Source organism: Callospermophilus lateralis, chromosome 5 (assembly GCF_048772815.1).
Source record: "Callospermophilus lateralis isolate mCalLat2 chromosome 5, mCalLat2.hap1, whole genome shotgun sequence".
In the NCBI taxonomy this organism is placed as follows: domain Eukaryota; kingdom Metazoa; phylum Chordata; class Mammalia; order Rodentia; family Sciuridae; genus Callospermophilus; species Callospermophilus lateralis.
Genome location: NC_135309.1, coordinates 40106207 through 40114036, shown reverse-complemented (window position 1 = coordinate 40114036; position 7830 = coordinate 40106207). Strand labels below are relative to the sequence as shown.

The window sequence follows — 7830 nt, the reverse complement described above, 5'->3', positions numbered from 1 at the left end:
ATGTTACAAGAAAGACGCTGTTAAAGAGAAGCCACATGTGCAAAGATGGCAAGTGTTCATTTCAAACTTGTGTTCTACATAAGAGCAAATACAAATAACAGGGCAGGGATTTGTGTGCTGGCTTGGTTTGCTGTCAAATCCAAGGAATCTGGAAATGAAAGTTGCCAGTCTCATAACAAGGATCTGAATGCTCATATGAATAAGAAGCAGCAGACTGAACTATGGCGTGACCTTTTGCAAAAAGGAGGTGTAGATTTGTTTTATAAATTTGCTTATTTTGGTTCCGTGCTGGGATTACTCATAGGATACAACTTTCTCATCATGTTAACTTGATGTCATCCTGTGTGTGTAGGAAGAGCATGTGTGTTCATGATGCCCACCATGCTGGCTGCCACATCCTTTTCTGTATGCCCGGCTGCTGATGCTCCAGTGTCTTCCTCATGCTGGCTCTGAAGCTGGAGGGAAGGGTTTGGGCTGGACCAATGAAGACTGAAGAAGAGTCCTCATCTGAGATCTAGCAGCAGGAAGGTTGTTTTATCTTCTTAGTAAAACATTCAAAATCGTTCGGATGTTGACAACCACTGGCTGTGCCTCTTGAGGTCAGTGTGCCTGGGAGGACTGCCAGGCTCTCTTGTGCTACTTCCCCACACCTCAGGGTTGGCAAGTGGAAAGTCCATAGGCTGTTGAGACTAGGGGGGCTTCAATGTTTAGTAGCTACATAAACACTTGTCACCTTATGTCATGCTCAACACAGATGCTGGAAAATGACCAAGCAGATGACTGACTGTCACCACCACGAAGAGACCCTGGCCCCATGGCCTGTATCTCCTGCGGCAGAGCTCTGTTGGGAAATGGGTTGGTCAGAGTCTTAGGTGAGGTACAAAACACAAGGCTTTCTCTCAATTCCCTAAAGAAAGAGGCCCTTTAACAGGAAGTAGAATAGAAACAGAGGACAAAATAGAGTATGTCAAGGAGCTGTGACTCGTGCTCTGCATTGGTAGGAAGCTTCACTTGCAGGCTTTAGTATGCATTGTAAGTGAGGATCACAAAAAATATTAAAAAAAAAAAACCCACACACACACTCACACAAAAACAATGCCACCCAACACAGAATAGCATGTGATTATTCAGGGACATGTTTGCAATGCAACCGTAACCCCTGACTCCTGCCTCTTCTCTGGAAATGGCCAGGCCTGTTGGGTGCCCATGTTCAGTGGCCAACTTTGGGCAGGCATTCAATACCACAAGGCTCACCTGGGCAATAATGCTGTTCTCAAAGCCTCACTTTGGGGAACTTTGCAATTTAACCCTGAACCCCAAACTGTGCTTGGAAGCACTATCATTCTTCCAAAATGGACACTGAGAAGAATACAAAATAAGAAAGGTGATCATAAATCAAATCACAAAAGAAGTGACCCTTAATAGCCCATTTTTAAAAAATCAGGTTTTGTTCTCATCATACATGTCCAAAGAAGGTTCAATTGTGGAGAATTCGCTTTCATACACCAGGCTTCGAGGGGACAAGGAATTTCGGTGAAAGAAGTGACCACCTGAAAAAGGAACAATAAAAACAGACTTAGTACAGGTCATCAGCTTCCATTTCTCACCCAGCTTCGGAGGAAAGAATGTGGATTATCTTTGAAATCCTTCACTTTCTCAAATGTCTCCTTCATATTGACCTCTTATTATTACAGAAAGAAAAAGAATGCATGTATTCTTCAATGTAAGAGTACTTCATGTAAGTTCATTTTTTGTGGTGTTGGGATTGAATCCAGGACCTTGAGGATGTTAGACAAGTGCTCTACCACTGAGCTATATCCCCAGCCCTGTAAGCACACTTTAAATATGTATGTTCCCATGTTTGGGTCCCCCAGTAATTTATTGCTGTAGCTCTTCAAAATAAAAGCTTCCTGGGGCTCTTGAAGATTTCTCTTACACATTTGAATACTTCTTCCTATGGAGAATTCGTACCCTACCCTGCCTACCTAACCTTTCCTCTCTAAGCAATTGTTCTCAGCTGACTATGGGGGTGTGGGTAAGCAGAGCCCCTTCATCAGATGGGCTGACTTAGTGATTTATGTGGTGATTTTGAGGCTCTGATAATAGATTTGAGCGTTTTTAATTATATTATTTAGTTAATTAAGTCCATGCATTCATTTTTTAAATGATTTTTAAAATATGGAATTCATGCAAGTAAAGTGCTTTACCACCACACGAAAAACTATACTAATGGAGCCTTATGTCTTGACATTGGGTATTTTAAGTTCTTCAACCTTGTTCTTATTTTACAAATGGTGTGATGGGCAGGGAGGAAAGGAAGGTTGTAGGTTCATACTAACAAATGAATTTGTAGGACCACTATTTTCTTGTTCAACTTTATTATGTTTAAAATCTTCTGCTTGTAAAAAAAAAAAAACCAACCAACCAACCAACCAAACAAACAAAAAACTAGGGTGAATTCGAAGATGTGTGCTGTCTGTACAAAGCAGCCCTTGAAGGGGAAGGCCCCAAGTAAAATACAGATGTTTTACCTCTTGACAACTAAGTCTCTGCCCTCAGATGGATTTGCATGATCCAACAGTACCAAAGAGGGAATTATTAAAAAAAAAATGCTAATGATAAGGAGGATTTCTGCTACACAGGAAGAATTAAAGCCATCAGAAGTAGAAATGACATTTTTCTGGTAGGGTAGTGATCAGATGACAGCAAATCTTTGTCAAGTGCCACCACCTCTTACCCCCCCACCCCCAAAACAAACCCTTCAAACACAGTCAGAATGGAGTTTGGGGCTATAGCTCAATGGTAGAGTGTGTGCTTAGCATGCATGAGGCCCTGGGTTCAAACCCCAGTACCAAAATATAAAAGTAAAAACATTTTTAAAAAGGGTCAGAACCTAAACCAGTAACTGAGAGCTGTTAACTAGTTTTCTTGTGAAAAATATAACACCAAGAGAAAAACATTCAAGCAGCTGAATTTCAGAGAAAGGCAAAATGCTGGCTTGCCAAGGAAGGACAAGATATTGTTTGATACCTGGAAAAATACCGTTTCCTGACCAAATGATTTTTAAAAAGTTATTGTTATTGGTGACACAGAGCTTTTAAGTAAATTTGTAAGAGAGGTATGACCAATATACAGAGAAGTGTACAGACTGTAAGCTCCACAGAGTGCACACTCATGAAATCATAGCTGGATCAAGAAAAAGAACATTAATAGCACTCCGTGAGTCCCTCAGGTGACCCCCGATCACATTGTGCCCTCTCCCCTCCCCTGGAGAAACCAGAACCAGACTACTCACACACAGTTTGGCTTTGTCTATTTTAAATTTTACATAATTGGAAACACATCATATACTCTTCTGCCTAAATTCTTTGAGACAATGCTATGTTGTGACATTCATGGTATGTAATCTGTCAGGGAGCTACTTTGAACATTGCTGCTGGAAATATTCTTGTATCCTTTTTCCCCCTTAAGTTACTGGGGGTTGAACCTAGGAGCACTTTGTCATTGGGCTACATCCCCAACTCTTTATATATAATTTTGAGACAGGGCCTGGCTAAGATGCTGAGGCTGACCTCAAATTTGTGATCCTCCTGCCTCAACCTCCAGAGTCTGCTTGGATTACAGGTATGAATCATTACACCAGACTTGTGTGTATCTTCTGCATTCATGGGAATGCAGCTTTCTTGGGTTATGCCTAAGTGTCGAATGGTTGGGTTTCAGGGTATGTATATATACAGTTTTATCACACTGGCAGTTTTCCAAAGTTATCAATTTTTTTTACTGCCACCAATAAGTTAGAGTTTCATTCATTCTATATTGGTTCTAATATCTGATGTTTTGTTATTCATTTTAGCACTTCTTGTGGGTATGTAATGATATTTCATTGTGGTTTTAATTCACCTTTCCTTGATAAGTAAATAGAAAGAACACTTTTCATATGGTTTTAGGCTATTTGTGTATATGGTTCATCCTGAAATGTCTACTTATTTCTTTTCCTCATCTTCCTATCAGGTTGTGTTTTTTCCTAAAATCTTTATTCTGAATGAATTCTTGGTGAATTACAAATATTGCAGTGATCTTGAATTTCTTAATTTTAGTGTAGACCAACTTAACTATCTTATGGTTCATGTACTTCTGAGTCCTATTTAAAAAACTCTCTGCCTATCTCTTTACCAAAAAGTAAATGGTTTGAAGATACCTATTTTACCTTTTAGAAGCCTCATTTTTTATTTGATATCAGAAATTGAGCCCAAGGGCACTTAACCACTGAGCAACATCCCCAACATTTTGTGATCCTTTTGTCTTAGCCTCCCAAGTCACTGGGATTACAGGCACATACCACTGTGCTCAGCTACCTTTCACATTAAATATATTGTCCATTTCAAGTTAATTTGTGAATAGAGTCTAAAGTAGGAATTAAAACTAACTTTTTTTTTTTTGGTATAGAAATTAAGATGACCCAGAAACATCTTTAAAAGTCTGTCCTTAGCTAGGCTATGCCTGTAATCCCAGCTACTTGCAAGGCTGAGGCAGGAGGATTACAGACTTGGCAACTTAGTAAGACCCTTAGCAGTAACTTAGTGAAGCCCTGTCTCAAAATAAAAAATAAAAATAAAAAAGGACTGGGGATGCTGAGGTTGTGGCTCAGTGGTAAAGTGCTTGCCCAGCATGCATGAAGCACTGGGTTTGATCCCTAGTATCACATAAACAAATAGAATAAACAAATAGAATAAAGGTATTTTGCCCATCTACAACCAAAAAAAAAAAAAAATAATAATAAATAAATAAATAAATAAAAAGGACTGGGGATATAGCTCAGAGGTAAAGTGCCCCAGATTCAATTTCTAGTAAAAAATAATAACAATAAAAAATGAAAAACAACAAAAAAACTATCCTTATCCCCATTGCCATGTAGTGCTACATGAGTGCTTCATCAGTTAGGTGTACATACTTATGTGTGGTTTTTTGAACTATAATCTGTTCTATTAAGACAGATTATTATCTGTTCATCCTCAGATCAATACCCATCTTTATTACTGTAGCTTTATAAATAATATTGATTTATAGTTCTTTGAGTCCTTCTGCTTTATTATTCTTCAAGATTGTCTTATCCCAGCTACACAGAAGGCTGAGGAAGGAGGATTGCAAGTTGGAGGCCCACCTGAGCAATTTACTAAGACTTTGTCTCAAAATAAAATAAGATAAAATAAAACAGGGCTAGGGATATAGCTCAGTGCTTTGCTTACCCAGCATGTGTGAGATACTGAGTTCAATCCCCAGTACCACGGGCAGTGTGGGGGTGGTGGTTGACATTGTTTTGTTATTCTTGACCTTTTTCTATATTAATTCTAGAATCAGTTTGAGAAGTTAACATATACTTCTCTACTGTGATACGACTGAATCTGCAGGGAATTTACTGGGAATCTAGGGTAAAATAACATATTTACAATAGATCTTCCAATTTGTTAACCTATTATATAAACTTATTTAGGTGATCTTTAATTTTTCCCAATAATGTATACTAGTTTTCTTACAGAAGTCTTATATATCTTCTCTTAGATATATTCCTCACACAGTATTCATTTGATGCTTTTTCAAAATGCTAACTTTTTGAATATTTCACTTTTAAAAAATATTTATTTTTTAGTTGTAGTTGGACACAATACCTTTGTTTTATTTATTTATTTTTATGTGGTGCTGAGGATCAAACCCAAAGCCTCACACATGCTAGGTGAGCACTCTACCACTGAGCCACAACCCCAGTCCCTAAATATTTCACTTTTTTTTTTTAAGAGAGAGTGGGAGAGAGAGAGAGTGGGGGAGGGAGAAAGAGAGAGAGAATTTTTTAATATTTATTTTTTAGTTCTCGGCGGACACAACATCTTTGTTTGTATGTGGTGCTGAGGATCGAACCCGGGCCGCACGCATGCCAGGCGAGTGCGCTACCGCTTGAGCCACATCCCCAGCCCAATATTTCACTTTTAATTGCTTATTTTGGTATATGGAAATACAACTTTCAGTCACACAGCAGGTATTCTCATTTACAATCTCAGGGAAAATGTTTCTAATACTTGACCCATTAAGTATGATGTCTGCTCTGATTTTGAAAAATGCCCATTATTAAGAAAAGTCTTGGGCTGGGGTTGTAGCTCAGTGGTAGAGCACTTGCCTAGCATGTGTGAGGCACTGGGTTCGATTCTCAGTCCCACATATAAATAAATGAATAAAATAAAGATCCATTAACATCTTAAAAAAAAGTCTTGTTTTTCCTAGGTTGTTAAAAAGTTTTTTTGTTTTGTTTAGTTTTTGGTACTGACAATTGAATCCATGGGTACTTTACCACTGAACTACATTCCACCCCTTTTTTTTTATTTTTTATTTTGGGACAAGGTCTTGTTAAGATGTCATTTTAGACTCAAACTTGTGATCCTCCTGCCTTAGCCTCCTGAGTAGGTGGATTACAGATATCCACTGCACTTCTACCTAAAAGTTCTTTTTTAAAAACCAGGAACAGGTGTTGAATTTTTGCAAGTGATTTTTCTATATCTATATGACTTTCCTGTTAATCTGTCATTAAAAGTGAATCAGTGAATCACACAGATTTTCAACCTTACATTTTTTTTTTAAGTATAACAAAGTTCATTAGAAGGGAAAAGAAACTCTCAACCGAGAGAGTTTGGTCCTCTTGGAGAGAAAAGTCATTAACCTTGCCTTTTTTAGTAAGTTTCAATTTGGTTGTAATGTTTTCCTTCCCCACATATCATCAGTTTTATTCAGGCAATCTTTTGTTTAAAACATTTCCATCTATTTCATAAGCTAAATTAACTTACAATTTTCCTTTTTTGGAATGTCCTTGTAATGATTTGGTGTTAATGCTATGCTAATTTCATAGAAGGATTTGGGTAACTTTCTTCTGTCCAGAAAAATTTGTGTAAGAGTAATGTTATTTCTTTCTTAAATGTTAGAAAGAATTCTCCAGTGAAACCATGCAGGCCTAAAGTTCTTCTTTGAGTAAGTATTTTAAATGATGGGTCTAATTTATTGCCTAGATGTGGGATAATTCAGATTTCCTATTTCTTCTTATATAAATTTTGATATTTGTGTTTTTTCAAGGAATTTGTGAACTTCAGCTAATTTTTATACTTTACAGTCAAGGTCTCATAACATTCTTTCATTATTATTATTTTTCCTTGTGGCAAAAAGTACATAACATAAAATTTGCCATCTTGACCATTTTTAAGTGTACCGTTCAGTAACGGTAAGTACATTCACATTGTTATAAAATAAATCTCCAGAACTTTTTCAACTTACAAATCTCAAAACTCTACACACATTAAACAACTATCCTTTTCTCCTCCCGACAACCTTTGGTAAGCACTATTCTACTTTCTGTTTCTTTGTATTTATTATTTTTAATGTGTATATGCTTTTTAGTGATATTTCTTCTTTTTCATTCCTAATATTGAATATTTCTTCTTATCAGCAGATCAAGTTAATTCAATTAGTCTTATTAAAGAAACAACTCTGTGATTTGTTCTTTTTTTTCAATTGTGTGTTTTCCAAGGAACTCACTTATGATCTGTATTTGTTTCACTGGATTTAGCTTGTTATTTGAAAGAAATGCTTAGAACATTAATTTCTATATTTTCTGCATTTTTTTAAGAGAGAGAGAGAATTTTAAAAAATATTTTATTTTTTTTTAGTTTTCGGTGGACACAACATCTTTATTTTTTTTTTGTGGTGCTGAGGATTGAACCCAGCACCCCATGCATGCCAGGTGAGCGTGCTACCGCTTGAGCCACATCCCCAGCCCCTATTTTCTGCATTTAT

The 7830-nt window shown here is 37.1% G+C and overlaps 1 non-coding gene across 1 annotated transcript; it reads left to right on the top strand.

Annotated features, from left to right (window-relative positions):
* The first annotated feature begins 2782 nt into the window (after window positions 1-2782).
* Trnaa-agc (transfer RNA alanine (anticodon AGC)) lies at window positions 2783-2857 on the top strand. The gene has a single exon. It is a non-coding gene; the product is annotated as a tRNA-Ala (tRNA).
* Window positions 2858-7830: the final 4973 nt, after the last annotated feature.